This window comes from Macrobrachium rosenbergii, chromosome 47, assembly GCF_040412425.1.
Source record: "Macrobrachium rosenbergii isolate ZJJX-2024 chromosome 47, ASM4041242v1, whole genome shotgun sequence".
Classification (NCBI taxonomy): Eukaryota; Metazoa; Arthropoda; class Malacostraca; order Decapoda; family Palaemonidae; genus Macrobrachium; species Macrobrachium rosenbergii.
The window spans coordinates 17,689,575-17,710,565 of record NC_089787.1 but is presented as its reverse complement, the minus strand read 5'-3'; the positions used below and the strand labels follow the sequence as shown (position 1 = coordinate 17,710,565).

General features: G+C 44.0%; 1 long non-coding RNA gene across 1 annotated transcript in view; it reads left to right on the top strand.

Moving 5' to 3' along the window:
- The window catches only part of LOC136830559 (uncharacterized), a 39,817-nt gene that overhangs the window by 11,158 nt on the left and 7,668 nt on the right, over positions 1–20,991 (top strand). The window contains exons 2-4 of the long non-coding RNA XR_010850661.1: positions 8,229–8,380; positions 10,081–10,189; positions 10,504–10,618. This is a non-coding gene — a long non-coding RNA (uncharacterized lncRNA). The remainder of the gene's footprint in view (positions 1–8,228; positions 8,381–10,080; positions 10,190–10,503; positions 10,619–20,991) is intronic.

Here is a 20,991-nt window from a genome sequence, read left to right as displayed (position 1 = left end):
CTGTGTTGTTTAGTATGTATAGCTGATCTAATTGTGTTGAGATGTCTGTGCCTCTTTGTGTGATGTCATGATGGGCGTACCAGTCTGTGTGTTTGTCATTGAAATCTCCTCCCAGAAGTATATCTGGGAGGGTATTCAACGCCTGCAGTCTAATTGTGAAGTTTGCTGGTAAACCCGTGAATATTCTGGAGGGATGTATGTGTTGATGATTGTGATTTGTTTATTGTGCCCTATTTTGATATTAAATGCTTGTAGTTCTGTGTGTCTGTCTACTTGTGTTAGTGTTCTGATGTACTGCGTTTTTTCAATGTAGGATATGTTATGGTGTATGTATGTGATGAGGCCTCCGCCATCACCATGTTGTCTGTCTTGTCTGATGGGTGTGTAATTTGGTATGTTGGGTGTTTTATGTGTGTGTTTCAGTTTTGTTTCTTGAATGATGGCTATGTGGATCTTTTGTTTGTGCATGAAATGTTTTAGTTCAATGTGTTTGTTGCGAATGCCGTCATTGTTTAATTGTAAGATGTTTATGTTGCTTGCGATTATGTCTAAGTGTGTGAGTGCGTGTATTTAGTGGTGCATTTCTGTGGGCGTTAGGTGAGTGTGTGCTATGGGGTGTTGGGGTTTGTGGGGATGTTTGATTTGTAGGAATGGGTGATGGTGTTCTGGGATTGGAGGAAAGTGTGGTAGATGTGGGAGATAGTGATCTGTGTGGTGTTGGTTGGTTGGTGTTTTGTTGGATAGGAAGTGCTTGTTGTGTATTGTTATTGTTTGTTTGTGTGTGTGTGTTACGGCATATGATGCACTTCAATGTACATTGTAGTCTTTTAGTGTACTCAGTGTGGTGCACCGAAGGTGTACCCACCCACCACACAAGTTGCAGTGGACTGATCCACCCCGGCGCGAAGCTGTGACTCGTGTGCTGCAGATGGGACGTGTAGGGGCCTGGGTTTAATTCTATGTCACCGGCTAGGGATTAATTGTAGGGATATAGTAGCCGGGTTACCATATCCCTTCAGAGAGAAACTGAGATCCAGTTGCGCTGCGCCACCCGGCACGGTACCCTGCGGAGCATTGGGGAGCCACTCCTCCTCTTCTCCTCCCCTTGTCTTCGCAGTGGGGTTGTATTGTGGACGTTTGATCCAGGCGGCCGTCGTTCCACCGCCGTCTGGAGAGGTCCCACGACGATGACGCGTCCACTCCGGAACCTGGTATGGAGTTAGGTTCCTCTTTTAGGGATTTTGTGTTGAAAATGGCCTCCAGTGTTCTGAGTGTCAGTGTTGCACCTAGTGACAGTGTTGTGAGTGTTGAGGAGGTGGCTGCCAGCCCCACTGGTATTCCTAGACGAAAGTCACTGTCCCGCTCCCCCGCACCAGGGAGAAGATATACTGGAGATCCCAGGGAGGATAGTGAGGTTTGCCCATGGACAGTCTCCCCCTCCGTCGAGCATGTTGTATGGTCCCAGGCTGCGACAGAGCACCACTGGAAAGGCGTCTCGTTCAGTGCTTCTCGTCTGTCGTCAGATTCAGAAGATTCTTTGCCGGACGCAAGGCATCAGCGGCTTTGATCTTCCCTCTCTCGGCCTTTGAAGAGGCACTCCGATGTAGCAGACAGTTCCCCTCCTCCTGTCAAGAGGTCGCGAATGCCCTATTTTGGTCTCAGAGTGACATGATTCTTCGAGTAAGCACCCGTCACAGTCTGCTAATCGCTCTCGGCTAGGAGCGCCCCTCTCCTTAGACTCGCTTGGCACCTGCTTCACTGTTTCAGTCTTCCACCTGACCGCTCGGCGCCAACCAGGGGACATTCGGCGCCTCTTCCTTCTTCATCAGCTCAGGTAGATTCTGCTTTAGCCTCGATTGTCAGCTTGAAGAACTCATGGGCTTTTGAAAGAAGAGGACTGTCGTTTCCAAGCGCAAGGACACCACCTTATCACCTGTCTCTTCTGACGAGGAAGAACCTGAACAAGATACAAGGAAATGAACTGCTAACGTCGCTTGCCTCCCCATGCTAGTGCTTTCCTGCTCCTCGAAGAAAGTTCTTTGAGAAGTAGAGGAGTGGCCAGCTATGAAGAGAGACCAAGGTAAAGCCACCTTCACCTTCCCCCCTTCCAAACTTCTCAAGAAGTAGTATTGCTTCTACGCCACTGGGGAAGCTCCCTCCTTGGGAGTCTCTGCCTTCTCCCAGGGGAACTTCTCTGGCTTGGTTAACGCTACATGTTGTTCTGCGTTCTCCCCAGCCAAGATTTCTTTCTCTTCACCCGAACAGAATCATCTTGTCAAGAACCTGTTCAGGGTATTAGAAATTTTTAGCTTCCTCAATTAGACGGTTGGGGCTTTAGCAAGAAAAATCGAGGATTGTCCAGTCCTGGCCAAAGATTTCTCTTCTGACTGGCTGGGGGTATTGTCTTGCGCAGACAAGGCAGTCAGGGATGATTCTTCCAAACTCGCCTCTTTGTTTTCAATGGGGATCTTGAAAAAGCGAGAGCTGTGTTGCTCCTTCACCAGTGAAGGAGTCACTACAACACAGAAGTCAGCCCTCTTGTTCTCGCCATTAGACATATATCCCATCTCTTCCCCCAAGGTACTGTTAAGGAGATCCTGTCTGATCTTCAGAAGAAAAGTGCAAATGATCTTCTGGCTCAGTCTTTCAAGCGACCCAAGGAAGCTCCTGCAACAGCAACCAAGTCGTCCTCTCCTCTACAGCCTCAGCCCTTTTGAGGAGGAAGGTCTAGGCCTCAGACTAGACCTCAGACCAATCTGCACCCCCCAAGTCTAGATCGATCTAGAAGCCATCATTTAAACCAGCTGCTAAGAAATGAGAACTGGGTAGTCCAAGTGTTGAGGGAAGGATATTCCATCCCTTTCCAAGAGAAGGCCTCCCTTATCCAAGTTGCCGATCAACTTGACTGCATACTCAACTCATTCCAAGAAGTTTGCCATCCTTTCTCAAGAAGTCGAGTCTCTCCTTCGCAAAAGGGCAGTAGAGAAGGTTTTGGATCTCGACTCGGAGGAATCCTTCAAACTGTCTCTTCATGGTCCCCAAGTCATTGTGGGCTTGGAGACCAGTTCTGGATGTCTGTGCCCTGAACTGTTTCATGCTGACAACCAAATTTCTTATGGAGATCAACCACTCTGTCATGTCCTCTCTCCATCAGGGCAACTGGATGGTCACTCTTGACTTGCAGGACGCCTGTTTCCATGTCCCAATGCATCCAGATTCAAGAAAGTTCTTGAGTTTTCTTTCAGGGGAAAGTTCAGGGTCGAGCCTTGTGCTTTGGCCTGTCCACAACCTCACAAGTGTTCACTTGCATCATTGGTCCTCTTGGGAAATGGCTTCATCTTCTCGATGTCAACATTTGTCTCTGTCTCGACGATTGGCTGCTCCACTCTCGTTCGAAGAAGTGCTTGGAGGACTTAAAAACAAGACTCTTCGCCTGAAGCAGGAGTTGAGCATTTTGGTCAGCTTGCAGAAGCCACAATTAGTTCTGACCCAGAAGATTCCCTATTTAGGGATGATTCTAGACTCTCAGACTTTTGGATTTTCTATCCCCCAGGCAGATTGACTCCTCCTATCCCCAGACTGTCCAGGAGTTCCTAGACTTCAGGACTTGCTCAGCGGTTCAATGGATTAGTCTACTGGGGACGTTAGCCTCAGTAGAACTGTTTGTGAGGTGGGGCAGGCTTCACATGAGGCCTCTTCAGTTTTATCTGTAAGCATGCTGGAGCAGGAAAATCCAACCGAACTCCATTTTCCCCATCTCCTCAGAGATCAAGGTGGACCTTCGATGGTGGTTGTCCGGAGAAAGACTTTGAGAAGGGTAGTCTCTTCTACCTTTGCACCCCGATCTAGAATTTTATCCCGATGCTTCAGATCTAGGCTGGGGAGCCCTTCTAGGGAGTCGGAAGATCTCAGGGATGTAGTCAGTAGATCAGAGAGCTCTCCACATCATTGTGAAGGAACTAAAGGCCATTCACCTAGGTTTCCAAGCCTTCTCTTCTCCAGTTTCCGGCAGAGTAGTAGCGATTTACGTGGACAACACCACGACACTGTCTTATGTCCGCAAACAAGGGGGCACCCACTCCTTCGCCCTCTACGAGACGGCAAAAGACCACCTCCTCTGGGTGGAGCATTACCAGGTGAAGATCATTCGCTTCGTTCAGGGAAGATTGAATGTCCTCGCAGACAAATTGCGTCGTTGCAATTGGGTTTTGCCGACGGAGTGGACCCTGGACTCCCTCATATGTGACGATCTGTGGAAACTTTTGGGGCAAACCAGCTGTGGACCTATTTGCAACATCAAGAAATCATAGTCTGCCTCTCTTTTGCTCCCCAGTCCCGGACCCTCTCTCATGGGCAACAGATGCCATGCTGTTGGACTGGACAGGCCTGGACTTCCCAAGACTCCTGCCACAAAAATAGTCGCTGCTCAAACAGCCCCACTTCCTCAGGTTCCATCAAGGATTGTCCGCTCTGGCCCTGACAGGCTTCAGACTGTCAGGAGCCTTTTCAGAGCGAAAGGCTTTTCGAGGCATGCTGCAGAAGCTATTGCTAGGTGCAGAAGATCTTCTAGCAGACTCTACCAATCCAAGTGGTCAGTTTTCAGAGGATGGTCCTGCCATAATAACATCTTATCCTCTGAAACCTCTATAAGCCAGTTAACTGATTTTTTCTTTCCCTGAGGACCGACAGGAAGTTGTCTCCTTCTGCTATCAAGGGGTATAGATCTATGCTTTCTTCAGTGTTTAAGTATAGGGGCCTGGATCTGTCATCCAACCAAGACATCAGCGACCTCATCAGATCCTTTGAAACCTCCAAATTAGAAAAGCCTAGATTAGTCTCCTGGAATTTGGACATTGTTCTGAAGTGGGTCACTAGCTCAACTTTTGAACCTCTCAGCTCGACCTCTTTTAAGAATCTCACTAAGAAGACCCTCTTTCTCGTGGCGTATCCTTGCTCGTTCATTATTAAGAGTTTAATGGACATCCTTGGCCCAGAGGAAGAAGAGAGACTTCTTTGTCTGGTGAGATCCTTGAAGTACTGTCCTCAGAGAACAGAAAAGACCAGAGGACCCTCCGACAAGCTTTGGTGCTCAGTGAAGAACCCTTCACGTTCTCTGTCAAAGAATGCTTTTTCTTTCTTCCATAGAAGTTTGATTACAGAAGTGCATTCTCAAGGTCAAGAAGATGTTTTACCTTCCCATAAGGTCAAAGCTCATGAGGTTTGGGCTGTCGCAGCGTCTCTGGCTTTTCAACATAACATATGTCTCGATAACATTCTACGATCAACATTTTGGAAGTGTAGGTTGGTTTTGGTTCCACACTATCTTAAAGACATGGAAATTGTGTTTGATAACTGTACTTTGGGTCCTTTATCCGTGGCTGGCAAGTTTTGGGAAAGGAAGTATAGGGGACTTTCTGTCCCTCTGCTTTCCTCTCGCGTTGATGTTGGGCATTGAGTTCAAGGGAAGCCTGGGGGTACATTGTACCCGGAGTACCCTCCAGTTTTTTAATGGTTGGGGTGCGGTTTTTATTCTATAGTAGGTGACAGCGTTGTTTTTTATTCTGTTCATTGCCCAGGGCAAGGGCAATCTTTTTTAATCTTTGTCAGCCATCGCTGAACTTCCAATGGCTGCAAAGTCCCCACTGAAGTAGAGGCAACTCTTGGCCATACTGCCACGTCCTCTACAGGTTAAGCTGAGTGCCAACCAGAGGCAGTACCCGCCTGAAGCAGCTCTCTTAAAGGTAAGGTACAAAAGCATTGCAACCTTCCTAGTTCAGTCATTATCTTTATTAATGTTAATTCCCAAATTCCCACCTCAGTGTGGAATCAGCTATGTAATTGCTTGGTAAATCACTTATATAAAAATGACATTTTCATGATAAAGTTTTACATATACTTGCCAAGCAATTACATAATTGGAGCCCGCCCTCCTCCCCTCAATGGACATTGGGCATCAAATGAATCTGAAGCTCTCTGCTGAGTTGTACCTATCAGCCCCAAAAGTGGGCAGGACCCTGTCACCTACACAAGCAATGGTAGTGCCACTGCAAAAATTTGAATTTTGTTAGACTGCCATGTAGAAAGCTAGTAACTATGTAATTGCTTGGGAGGTATATATAAAACTTTATTTTATCATGAAATTGTCATATTTCCCTTGTTCTTGTCTTTCTGTACTATGGATGTTCTCCCAGTGGTCATCCATTTGGGCGCATGGTGGTTTGTGATACAATGCTGGAGTTGTTCTGCTAAGTCCAGTATCCATGGACTTCATTGGGACCTGGGGCCTTTTGGGCATTTTCTTCAGTTGGTGTCTGACCTGGGGCTTTCCAGTTGGTAATTACCTTCAGTTGGCGTCTGATTGTGTTTGTTTTATTCTCCTCATATCTTCTGCCTCTGACTTCCTGGAGCCATGTTGCATGTTTGTCAGATCTCATCACCATGATTTGTTTTTCCAAATTATTATTATTATTATTATTATTATTCAAGTGATGAATACTGTTCATATGGAACAAGCTCACAGGGGCTATTGACTTGAAATTCAAGCTTCCAAAGAATATGGCGTTCATTGGAAAGACGTAACAGAAGGTACAGGGAAATACGGAAAGAAGAGATCACTTATTAGAGAATAAATTAAATTAATAAATATATAGATAAAAATGTAAGTAGATGATTAAAATGCAAGGAAAATTGTAATGCATTGCATCTTTGCTTGAACTTCCAAATTCCAGTTGCACAACACCCTGAGGGAGACTGTTCCACAGTCCGATGGTGTGAGGAATAAAGGACCTCTGGAACTTAGAGGTAGTTCAACTGCAAAGCACATTTACTGCATATTGGTGCTTCTGTTTTAGCGACAATATGCAATGGGTGGAGACCAAGTATGGTACCTCATTTTCCTAGACCCCATAGGGGGTTAGTGCTATCAGTGCACCTCATATGGTGCACTGTAGGCATTGTTTAAGGTTCTTGCAGCTTCCCTTCGGCTCCCAGCTGCAACCCCTTTCATTCTTTTACTGTACCTCCGTTCACATTCTCTTTCTTCAGTCTTACTTTCCACCTTCTCCCAACAGTTGTTTCATAGTGTAGCTGCGAGGTTGTCCTCCTGTTTCACCTTTAAAACCTGTTGCTGTTTCCTTTGGCCTAAAGTTTATTTGTTCATATACAGAACAAACCTTTGGTCTCAACATAAGGGAAAATTCTCTAGCGCCTGCTGGAGTCCAGTTAAAAAAAAAAGTACTGTATGAGGATTTCGGTGGGAACGGGAGTTAGCCAAGATGGCAGAAAGGAGGGGGCCACAGCTGACCTGCCTTAACCTAGCCCGACTACAATGCATCGGTTTCTCTTTGACCGCCTTCATAGCAGGTCGGTTCTGTTGCCCTCTCTGCCAAGAAGCCAGTTGTTTTTGTCCCTTCCTGCCCTTATTACTCCTTAGCGCTCTGGTTTTATCTTTCTTTTTTGTTTGTCTTGTGTTCTGTGTGATACTGTGTTATTTGTGTGTTTTTTTACCTTGAGTATGCAAACCCACAAATCTTCTAAGCTTCCCAAGCTTCAGAGAAAATGCCTTGGGGTTGGTAACAATCCTTGCCCTCATTATCTGCCTGTCTTGGGTCTAGATCCCCATTCTACTTGTAGCAGGTGTAGATCTAATGACTGTAGCGTAAGTAACCCATGTTCAGAGTGTGTTGATTGGTCTCTTGAGCAATGGAAGAACCAGTGTGGCATGATAATAACAGCATGTTTGTATAGTCAAATGCTGAGATTGTTGAGGTAATGCCTCGTCAGATGCAGGATTGGGATAAGGTTTGGTCCTGACTTTGTCAGGTGTGACAGACATAGAAATGTTTGTGAGAATGAACTGATGAGAAAGGTCGGACCTATGAGGCTGTCAGAGAATTGATTTGGTTTAGGGTTTAGATTGATTGATTTATAGCATTGGGAGTAGAGTAGGGAGACAAGGGTAGGCGTGAGAAATCCTAACCTTTCTTACAATGCCGTGTCCTGACCTAACCAAACCCTACTTTCCTAACCTAACTTAGGGTGCTGTGCCCTGGCCTGGCCTGGGGGCTTCACCCCTAGGACCTCCCTAAGCAACATTGAATATCCTATCCCCTTACTCTGCATACTACCCTAGCATTGTGAGTGATTAGCCATTTGGGAAATTCAATGTTTTTTATATATATGTAACCGTGGAAGTTTCATTGAAGTCATGATCACCTCTTGTGTTGCAGCCAGTGAACGGTGTAGTGATGGCAGAACCTGCCACCAGAAACTGCTGTTGCCAGGGGACCTTGAACCATCGTTTACAAAGTATGGAGCACATCAAAATAAGAGATGTTCCTAAGGCCTCCCCTGCAGTCTCTTGTAGCCACATCCTGATGAGGTACGTGAAGAAAACAGGTGCTGACATTTATATTTGTGAATAGTACTATTATATAATGGTTGAGTCCATTGAAGGTAGCCAAGTTCATTTGTCATGTTTAATTTATTTGGTTTTATAAGGACATCTGCTATTTTAATCAGACTTTCAGTGAGGAGTTAACATTTGTGAAAATCAAACAAAAAACTTAAAGTAAAATTTAAAATGACACGAGTTCCCATACAATGAAAATGTATTGGTTCATATAAAAGCACACGTCCACAAATGTACATATATTTGAAAAATACAATATATGATTGTTCACTGACCTGTGTGGTGTATCTCTTCAGCTGGTAACAGCGATGGAGGTCTCCTGTATATCAAGATAGAATGCTAACTTTTAAACTCAGAAATTGTCATTTGTTATTCCTACATATTTGTTTATATATATTCAGTGTTTCACAGGTCTGGCATATGTATACAGTATCAGGTATATTAAACTTTGGATGTTTCCAAAATGAGTACTGTAATGTTAAGATAACCAAAGATTTCTGTCTTCAGCCAGGGGACCTCAGGATGGACAAGACTTCGAGGACAATAGGCCTCTCGAAGTCTCGTCCATCCTGAGGTGTCCTGGCTGAAGACAGAAATCTCTGGTTATCTTATCATTACTCATTTTGGAAACATCCAGAGTTTAATATACCTGATATAAACTTGCCAGACCTGGAAAACATTGAACTGATTTCGCCCAGAGTCATCTGGTAAGGTTTGTCCCTAGCAACTGAAATACTTAAGCACTCAATAAATGTATGTTTATGGCAACAGATTTTGGCTGTTTTTGCTAAAGTTTTTAGGAGATTCTTGATTGTTGTAAGGCACCGTGAGGTTCAGGGGGTCTCTTAACATGCTACAACCCACAGCCTTTCACTCTTTAAGCACATCAGCAGTTCTCTCGTTACACATTTCGGTGACTCTGCCTGAGTTTATCCTTCTCTGCTACTGAATTCTGTGCTTATCTTTGTCTTACACACTCACTCTACCTCCAATACATTTGCTGCATCCACTTTAGGTAGCAGGTAAAGCCTGCTTTGAGTGCCTTAGACCTAAAACGACTGAGATGTGAATAGGTTCAGAGCTAGTTTTAGCCAGATCCAGTATTAAGGGTATAGGTGCTCTAGATGGTACCGAAATAAAAGAGCCTTGTTTTTCAGATTTCCATAAACTTGAAGTACTATTTGTCAAGATTATTAGGCTCCAAATATTGTTATGGGTATAATCATCTGTGAGCTAGGATTAGTTTTAAGTATTCTAAGTCTAACATTAATGACTGTAATTGTGATAACCACAATGCCCTCTTAACATCTTTATTTCTTTACACTTTGAATGCGCTTTTCATGATGAATGGAAGAATATAACAAAATTCTGATGTCAGTAGCAGGATTCGAACCTACATCCAGGTGGGTGACATGATACTCCAGATGTGGGTTTAAATCCTGCTACGGACATCAGAATTTCTTCATATTCTTCCATTTGGATTGAAGGCTTTGCAGTGACGAGCATATCCAAAAAAGTGGGAAGAAATCAAGAAGTTCAGAGGGCATTGTGGTTATTACAATTACACACATAGCTGATCAAAGTACTCAGTAGGTTTCATATATTATTCACTGTGTTGGGAATAGGGTTAGATTCAGCTATGATTGTACTAAGAATCAGTTGGTTTTTAGGTCTGTGGTCATTATAAAATGATAAGAGATGTCAGTTCCGGTGCAAAATAGCTTGGAGTAGCAGGGCTTCAGCAACAGTTAACATAATGGGATCCATTACTTCTGAAAGGTAAGGAAGTGTGTGTATCACATATCCAGACATAATCAATGATAAGATTCATGTATATATATAAAACATAATGTAAAAATTAATAATACAAAATAATATAAGTAATTTATTTGCTAACAGCACTCGTATGCAATAAACTAGAAAGCAGAATTTAAAATTCAGATTTCTATAAACTTTAATTGGAACTCAATTTGAAAGCCTTTGTTCAAGAGCTGTAGATATAAATTGTAAAGTATTAAGGGATTTTTGTACCTTTGAGAAGGCAGTGACCTGAAATAACGTGAACACTTTCTGATTAAATGTGTTCCTTTTAGGCTGAGCACCTGGGAGAGGACAGTCATGATGAGGACTTGAAGAGGGAGAGTCCTGTATGTCTTATAATTGAGTGAGCCAAGACCTGGTCATCACCTGAATTTACAACATTTAAAGGTAAGGCTTGGACAAATTTAGAAATGTTAAATGTATGAACTCAGAGATTGCCTTTGAATATTTGTATAGTTGACCTGGTACAGCTTCAAACACCTTTTTTGTCTACAAACTCCAGCTAGTGATTGCTTTAACTGTGTTGAACAATAGGCCAAACATTATAAAGTCAGTTAGGCCTCTTAGAAGTAAGGGGAACCTGAATGTTTTTTGATGAGTGCTGCATTTTTCAGATCAAGAGTCTGTACTACATTATTTCTGAGTTGATCCTAATTTAAAAGGCATTTTCAGAAGTACAAGAGAAGCCTCCATGATCACTGAAATATCATTTACATGAAATAGATTTTTTATACTGTATATGTAACTTACCCAGTAATTACATTCTGTAATTTCTACTCACACAGCAGCTTGAATCTCAAATTTCACTGTAATGCTTCTTCTCACTAGAGTAGAATAGGTGACTAGACCCTGACCACTTTCCGGGGAAGAAGAGGAACAACTTAGCAAATGGCTTCAATTTGTTTCTGCCGTCCTTCCCTTTTTGAAGTATTTTGCTTATGGTTGCCTTTGGCAAGTTTATTATTTAGGATTATTCATTTACCTTACGATTCAGAGCTTAGATTTGACTTTTTCTAGACTTAAAGTGAAAGAGTGAGACTTTGAGTGGACCGGCTTTTTTCTCCAACAGGAATTGCCAATCATTAGATGTTTGTGTTATTTGGTTGTTCTCTAACGAGAATTACCGACTGTTGTTTTTCTTAGACTTGTATTTTCTCTGAGCATTTGTAACTTCACTGATTTTTGACAATGTCTGACTCTAGCTTGTCTGTTTTCAGTATTGCACCAGAGGCTGCAATACTAGGTTAGCAAAAGCTTCGTATGACTCTCACTCTATTTGCTCTTCGTGTAGAGGACAGGTACGCAAAATTAATCTCACTTATGATGAATGCGTAGGTTGGGATGAAAAAACTAGAACAATATAGGAAGTGTAAAGCAGCTTGTAGAGCCAAGAGTAAATCCTTGGTTAGTCAGGATACGACTCCTAAGTCGGTAAGTGTTGATTTACCTGTTATTTCATCACCTGTATCCAATGTATCACTTGTGTCCAGTCCTCATGTACCACCCTCTCCTGGCTCCCGCGCTTCTGAACCCAATCGCATCGCCAAGCTCAAGACCAGGATTGACCAAAAGTTTAGTCGTATGGTGAACGCACTGTCCCAGTTAGGATAATCATTGCATTTTCTGTTGGAAAAGATGAATAAAAAAGTATCAGTGAAGTGATAGTGCAGGAGATGGCTACCTGTCCTGCTGACTCTCGTAGGCAAAGGTCACTGCCAAACTCCCCTAATCCTGGGAGGAGGTATACTGGAAGCCCAAGGGAGGTTGGTGGGGTCTGCTCATGGGTAGTCGCTCCCTCGGTCTTGCCTGTGGCATCCCAGGCGACGATGGAGAGCCGTTGGAAAGGCGTCTCGGATGTTCATCGCCTATCCTCTAGTCCCGGAATGCCCAGTCCAGACAAGAGGTGCCAGTGGCTTTTCTCTAAGGAGTCTCGTCTGTTGAAGAGGAGCTCGCCATATTGGATCAGATGTCTTCGTTCCCCATCAAGAGGCCTAGAGAACCTTCCCGAGGCCCAGGCCATCTTGCAGTTTTTGGGACAGCCTGGAGTGCTTTTCAGACATTGGCTCCCAAGCATTCTCCTGCTTCTCACAGGCACTCTTCATCATCTTCTAAGCATCCGCCTTCTAGGATGCGGCAGTATTCTTCTGCAGAGCGCCCAGCAGCACCCGAACTTCCAGTTACCCCTAGACACTTAGTGGCGCCCTTCTTCCAAGCACCCAGGTGCCTGCTCAGTGCCAGACCCTGACTGTTAGGCTCATTACTCCAGGCACCCAGCGCCATTTCCAGACCACCTCAGGCACCCAGCCCAATTCCAGACCTCCTCCAGGCACCCAGCGCCAATTCCAGACCTCCTCCAGGCACTCAGCGCCAATTCCAGACCTCCTCCAGGCACCCAGCGCCAATTCCAGACCTCCTCCAGGCACCTAGCGCCAATTCCAGCCCTCTGATCTTCTTGCACGCCTAAGACTGATCCTCTCATTGAGGAAGAGCTAGATCCTTCTCTAGCTCCCATTCAGCGTCAGTTGAATAGTATTTTGGATCTCCTCAAGAAGCCTCTGTCATCAGTGAAGACTGCCCCGGACCCTTCAGCATCACAGATGTCCTCAGAAGAGGAGGATTTAGGCCAGCAGTTGACTCCCTCAGCCTGTGCTGATCATTTGAGATATTTACTGCTGCCTTCCCAATTCTTTTTCCAGCGACTCCTGCGGCTCCGCAATCAACGTTTTTGATGAGCAAACCCTTTGATTCCTCCAATCTCCCGAAGTTGGTCCTGTCTTCATCCTTGAGAAAAGCTTTGGCTTTTGGAAAAGATGGTATCAAGGGTAGGCCACCTTTTGTATTCCGCCTTTTTGCCTCTCTCGAATGAGATACCAGTCTAACACCATTGAAAAAGTTCCATCCCTGGGGGGTGGCTCCCTCCTCCCAGGGGGACTTCTTATAGACTCAGCATGCAAGTCAGCCTTCACCTCAGCAAAAATTATGTTTTCCTGTACTGAATTGGACCACATTCTTAAAACCTTTTTAAGATTTTTGAGGTGCTAAGCTTCCTTGATTGGTCTGTGGGAGCCTTAGCAAAGAAGAATCAGGATTTCTCCCTCTTATCTGAAGACTGCACATCGGATTGGCTGAGAGTTATCTTCTGTACTTGACAAGGCTATAAGAGACATTCCCATGAATTAGGCCTTTGCTTTTCATCATGGGGATACTGAAGAAGAGGGAGCTCTGGTGCATGTTCACCTCCAACAGTGTTACAGCGTCGCATAGGTCGGCGCTTCTCTTCTCACCTCTCGATGGTGACCATCTTTTCCTGAAATCTGTGTTCAACAAGATTACTTCAGAGTTACAGAAGAAATCAACACAGGACCTTTTTGGCACAATCCATGAGACCCCCCAGGGATTGGTCTTCCTCCAGTGCCAGATTAGCCTCACCTCCCCAGAGACAGCCCTTTCGAGGAGGTAGACAGCAGTCAGTTTCTAGACCTCAGGCCACTGTTCGCCTTGCCTCCTGAGCAGTTAAGAAGTCCTCTTCAAAACCTGCAGCTCGGAAGTGAGGGGACAGTCCTCCATGCACCCGTGGGCCAGACTCCTTCTCTTTTGGGAGAGATGGAGTGCACGAGGGGCAGAACCCTGGATTGTAGAAGTCTTGAAGGAGGGATACTCATCCCCTTCAAAGAGAGGCCACCATTAGTTAACACACCGGTCGCATTGACAGCTTACTCTGTCGGTTCAGAGAAGTTTTCGGCCCTCTCAGAGGAAGTTTCATCGCTTCTCAAAAAAGGGGCGATAGAAACAGTTGAGGATGTCAGGTCAATGGGCTTCTACAATCAGTTGTTTGTAGTCCCCAAGTCAACAGGGGATGGAGACGGGTCCTCAACGTAAGTGTGCTGAATCTCTTCGTCGAAAAGACAAGGTTCAAAATGGAAATGGATCGCTCTGTTCTTTCATCCATTTGTCAGGGAGATTGGATGATCTCCCTAGACATGCAAGATGCATACTTTCACATCCCCATTCACCCTTCATCGAGAAAGTATCTGAGGTTCATTCGGTCTTTCAACAGCCCCACAAGTCTTCACCCGAGTTATCGCCACGCTGCCCAACTGGCTTCATCTAATAGAAGTAAACATTCTTCTTTATCGGGACGATTGGCTAATTCATTCACCTACAAAAGAACAATGCACGGAGGGCCTTTGGAGGACCCTTCTTTTAACTCAAGAACTAGGCTTACTGATAAACCTACCAGAAATCCCAGCTGATTCCTTCTCAGAGGATTCTGTATTTGGGGATTCAGATAGACTCTCAGAGTTTTTGGGATTATCCATCCAGCAGGAGAATAGAATCCTGCTTGAAAACAGTCAGCCACTTCCTTTCAATCCAGACCTGTTCAACCAAAGAGTGGATGAGTCTGCTGGGCACTCTCGTCGATAGAACAGTTCATCAGGTTATGGAGATTACACATGAGAGCCCTACAATTTTTCTCAAGATCAACTTGGACCAAAAAATTTACCCAGACACGTATGTCTTTCCAGTACCGGAAGAGATCAAAAAAGATCTGTGGTGGTGGCAGTCGTCCACAGACAGGTATGCAGAAGGGAAGTCTCTTCTCACATTGAGCCCAGACCTAGATTTCTTTTCCTGACCTGTCGGACATGGGTTGGGGAGCCCATCATGAGACAAAGAAATTTCTAGCCCTGATCTCTAGAGTGAGAGACTTGTTCACATCAACAACAAGGAACTGAGAGCAATTCATTTGGGACTTTTACACTTCGAGGAAGAAGTCTGCGTCAGAGTTGTGACAGTACACTCAGACAGCGCCATGGCCCTAGCATACATCAATCGATGGGGGAACTCACACCTCCCTTTTCGAGACAGCGAGGTCACTCCTGATTTGGGCAGACCAAAACAGGATGAAGCTGGATCACTTGTTTCTCCAAGGCAACATGAATGTCTTGACGGACAAGTTGAGCCAAATTTCCCCAACGGAATGGACCTTGGACCATCGGGTCTGCAACGACCTGTGGAAACTTTGGGTGGAAACCATTCCTGGATCTCTTTGCGACTTCCAGGAACCACTGTCTTCCTCTTTATTGCTCTCCATTTTCGGACCCTCATGCATGGGTAACAGACGCCCTTCTGCAGGATTGGTTCAATCTAGATCTATACGTCTTCCCTCTGTTGTATACTTGAGTCGTTTGTTGTATAATTATGTATGTCCTCAATGTTAATGGTTGTTTATTGTTATTATGGAGAATCAAGCAAGTTGGGTTTTATTATATATTTATGGTTTGTACTGTTAATCGCTTTTCTCGATGCTCTTCTGTATAACAGCTGTAGTCTAGTTTCTGTAACTGAATTGTTAGTATCACCATGGGATCCTTTGTCTGGGAATAAACTACGCTTAAAATATACCCCAACGTTTATTTGACCTGGGATAATATATTACATGGGCGCAGAGCCCTGAGGTCTACGCATAAATACACCGTTGGAAAAGTGAAGACTTGCAATGGCTACTGCATTGGAACTCGGTGAAGAGGCACTCCTTTTAACGAAAGAGGACATTCAGCAGCTTACTCGTGACGAGATTGTGAATTATCTCCGTGTTTTGAATGTGCCTTTCAGCCCCAAGGACAGTACAGTGAGACTGAACAGCCTCCTCCAAGGTGCTATTAGAAATGCTAAAAGGACTGAAACGGATGAGGAAGCATGAAACACGCAGACGCAAATACAGGTTCAAGTGATGGAACATGATCATGGTGCAAATGCTGCAACAGCAGATGAAACTTCAGGAGGATCGACGGCGCGAAAGCAGGAACGATCGTGGAACAGAACGCTGGATCGCGGAACAGGAACGCCGATTGAGATCTGACGGCACCGGCAGACCCATCTCCCGACAGGAAGAGTGACTAGACCCCGCCGAAACATTATTCCTGCGCGAAATTTCTACACGGCCTCCAGAGTTGCTTGAGGATGGTGTTACCTAAAATCATTTAAAAGGTGGAAGCCAGTTGGAAGAACTATGCCTGCTGCAAGCTGAGGAGAAACCTAGGGGAGGATCAAATAGCCACCTTTTGGTCGCTTTGCAAGCTCACTTCCTACAACGGGTTCGCTATGCGGTTGAGATTCCTTTAGACACGGCTTGTTCGCTGAATGAGGTATTGAGCAAATTAAAAGCATCTCAAGGACCAGCGGAATGTTACAGTGGACAGATACAAATTAGTCAGAAGAAAGCAAGATGCTGGTGAGTCTTTTGATGACTTTTTAGTTGATCTTCGTGAGCGAGCAGAGGACGCCAACCTTGCAGATATGACTTCTGATGAGTGGATCACTACCCTCATTGTATCTGGTGTACGAGACGCCGAGACAAGAGCTTTTAAGTAAAACCCCACTCTTAGCCTTGCTGACACTATTTCTCTTTGCCGTAACGAGAGTTGGCAGAGAGAGAAGACAAGCGTCTCCAGTACAGAAAGTGCCATTAATGCAGCCAGATTCAAGCAGCGTGGTAGAAGCAGGAGTACTAACCGATTCACCGTGGATCACCTAAAGAGGGCGACTGAAATGTCGGAGTGCGGTTTTCCACCTCACCAGACTGGCAGATTGTGTCCTGCAGTAGGGAAAACCTGCCACTATTGTGGATTCTCTGGACATTTTAGTAAAGTTTCACGAAAAACAAAAAGAAGGAAAAGAAGCTGCACTGTCACCAAAATTTGGAAAGGTAAAACACATGGCAGAAATTTCGTTTCGTGGTCAGGCAGCCAGTACTCCCCATTAATTTCATCACCGAAGACAGGTTATCTTGCTAAGATGAATGTGATTGCTGATACAGGTGCCCAGATGACTGTTGCTGGCATGGGGATGTTGCATTCTCTTAGACTACGGAGGAAGGATCTGCAGAATTACGAGGAACACCTTGTAGTGTTAATGGGAAGAGACTGAGAATTATTAGGCGGAATTGACTTGTTGCTGAAAGATTGGTGATATGCATTGCATGGAAAATATAATATTTTGCAGAGATGTGAAGTTTGATGATATGTATCTATCCCTTCGTGCATGCAGGAACCTTGGTATTGTTCATGAAGACTTCCCTTTACCTGCAAAAGTTGGTTGAAGCTATTGATAAATCTGTTACTGCTCTAGGTCATTGTATAAAGTCCACTGACCGAGACATTGAAGTTATGGAAAAGCAGATGTGCACACTTACAAAGAAGTTTTCAATACCAAAGGGCAATTGCAAACTAAAAGCACACCACCAATGAAAATCCAACTCAAGGAAGATGCAAACCTTTTGCAATATATGCTGCAAGGCCAGTGAGTTACCCACTACGTGAAGCAGTGAAGAACTGGAAGACATGATGAAACAGGGTATTGATTGAACGAGTTGGAGATCGGCCAACTGAATGGTGTCATCTATTGTTGTTGTTCCAAAGCCTGCAGGTGGAATTAGAATGACAGTTGACCTTACTGAAGCTAAACTCCCAAGTCCACAGAATTGTACATAATGCTAAAATCCACATGATGTCATAAATGAAGTTGTATTGGATGCAAAAGTACTTTACAGTTTTGGATGCTGTTAAAGGATACTGGCAGTTGGAACTGCATGAAGATTCCTAGAATCTGACAACATTTCTGGCCATGGGGTAGGTTTAGATACAAAGAGAGCACCAATGGGTTTTATCAGCACTGGTGATAGCTACAACTTCAAGGGGATCTTGCTATAGACGGTTTGGAAGCGAACACATAAAAGTTGTGGATGACATTCTTATTGCTAGTCGCACACTTGAGGAACACATACTGGATGTTAAGTGCTTTTTCTTGATCGTTGCGTAGAGCATGGTATAACTTTGAACCTAAGCTAAATTCAAATTTGCTCGATCATCCGTTCGTTTTTGCTGGATTTCTTTTGTCCGCAGAAGGGGAAAGCAGACCCAGATAAAGTGAGCCATTACAGGTTTGCTCCTACACAAACATCACTGAACTGCAGTTTTATGGGATGGTTAATCAACTGGGCTCATTTTGCTCGCACATTGGTGCTACTTGCACCGCTGAAGATCTTCTTAGAGTAAAAATCAGTTTCAGTGGTTACCAGCACATTGTGCGTTTGAGAAAGTTAAGGGTTGTTAACTGAAACACCCGATTCTTAGCGCAGATTCGATCCCAGTAGGATGACACGTTTGGAGACGGATGCAAGTAGACTGAAAAGGATTTGGATTCAGCTTACTTCAGAAACACGAAGAAGGATGGAAACTCATCACCTGTGGAAGTAGGTTTTGTCGGACGTGGAAACAAGATATTCATGATAGAACTTGAAGCTTTAGCTATCAAATACGCCATACTGAAATGTAAATTATACTTGCATGGTCTCCCTCATTTTACAGTCATCACTGATCACCGCCCACTTCTACCACTTTTTAATAAATACTCTTTGAACCAGGTTGAAAACGTAAAACTGCAAATTTAAAAGGCTGATTTGCAGAGTCAGTTTCAGTTCATTGGAGTGGAGGAAGGAAATGATCATGCTATAACTGATTGTCTCAACCCGAGCACCTGTTGATGATCAGATCAAACTGAAGAGGAATGTGATGGCGCACTGTCATGGCTGTTTATATTGCATCGGTTTGTGATGACAGAGAATTTTACGATGACGGAAGAGTTGTTGACCTTATTATCGACGAACTTCAGAAACAACACGAAAATGATCTAGATTATGTAAAGCTGGTTCATGCTATAATGGAGGACACCGTTGAACATGAGGATTCACCACCATGTGTCAAGCAGTATAAAAGTATAAGGCATGAATTATCTATAGATGGTGATCTTGTCCTGTTTGGGAAAAGGTTAGTTATTCGAAACAAAAGAGGAAAAGAGGTTTTGGAACATTACATGCAGCCCATCAAGAATAACCAGAACAAAGCAGCGAGCGATTGTGCGTATATTGGCCGAGTATCACCAATGACATAACACAAATGATTGAGAAATGTGAAGTTTGTCAACGCCATTTGCCAAGCCTGGGGAAAGAAACTCTGAAAACAGACCCTTTGCCAACGTCCCTTTGAAAGTGTGTCTGCAGATTTGTTCTACCTCAAGGGCCAACATTTTTGACTTCGCCGATCGTCTAAGTGGATATCCTATGGTCCAACAATGGAAGGACAGCCCATCAGCAAAACAAGTTTGTAATGCAATGATCAAAATGATGTCCCTTACAGGCTACCCTCAACGGATACGTACAGATGGGGACCTCAGTTCAGCGCTGCGGAATTTCAGAGATTCTTGAAGGAAGAGGAATCAAAATGGGTCCAAGTTCACCTCATTTTCCCAGTAGCAATGGACACGCCCCGAAGTTATTGTAAAAAATGAAGAATCTGTTGACCAAACTTGAAAAATGCAGCGATGGATGAGCGATTTCATGAGGCTTTGTTGGAATTAAGGAACACCCCTAATGCAGATGGACGTAGCCCAAATCAAGTGGTGTTTGGACATAATCTCAGATCTTTGGTTCCATCTCACCATAAGCGCTCTCATGTCTGATAGTCGTCAGGATATCGAAGCAGCAGAGATGAGGAGGAGAGAAAGAGAGGATTAATACTACGTTACAATGCATCGGCAACAGATCTTAAAGTGTTTATCGTAGGAGATAAAGTCCGAATACAAGACGCTGCAACGAAAGAATGGGATAGGATCGGTGAAATCGTAAAGGTCGGACCGAGAAACGAATGCTATTTCATCAGGCTTTCATCAAGTGGAAAACTTTGTTGGCGTAATCGTAGATACCTTCGAAAATATCATGGCGGCGATATTAATGAGAAACATATACATCTGTAGCGAACTTCGAAAGTGAAGGCCCAAGAAGAAGTAACAGACTGAGGAAGAACACTGATGACGCTTTGTATTGTAAATCATTATTTTTGTATATGTACGATGACTTTCGTTTAATGTTAAAAAAAAAAGAAAAAAAAAAGTTGTTGTATACTTGAGTCGTTTGTTGTATAATTATGTATGTCCTCAATGTTAATGGTTGTTTATTGTTATTATGGAGAACTGCTGTTAAGGTTTTTATTATATTTATGGTTTTGTACTATTAACGTTTTCTGATGCCTTCTGTATAACAGCGAGTCTAGTTTCTGTAACTGAATTGTTAGTATCACCATGGATCCTTGTCTGGGAATAAACTACGCTTAAAATATACCCCAACGTTTATTTGGACCTGGGATAATATATTACACCCTCCTTTCAGTATGATGAGGGAGGTACTGGACAAGCTTCAAGCTCACTCGAATGTCAAAATGACCTTGATAGCACCCTTTTGGCCACAGAAAGAGTGGTTTGCAGACCTTCTGACTCTTTCTTGTGGACTTCCCAAGACTCCTTCCTACAATACCAGCACTTCTCAGACAGTCCATCAGGAAGTTTTATCAAAACTTATCCACTCTGGCCTGGACAGGGTTTTGACTGTCAGCAAACTCCTGCGAGCGAGGGGTTTTTCAAGACCTGTGGCAGAAGCAATTACCAATTGCAGATGTCAGTCCTCAAGCAAGGTATACCAGGCAAAGTGGACCAGTTTTAGGCTTTGGTGCAGAAGAAATAATATCTCATCTTCTAAGACATCTTTAAACCAGATAGCAGACTTCCTGCTTTATCTGAAACCCTCCTGGGCCTATCCTCTTCAACTATAAGAAGTTATAGGTCTATGCTTAATTCCATCTTCTGCCATAGTGGCTTAGACATTGCCTCAAATTAAGACATTTTCAGACCTCATTAAGTCTTTTGAT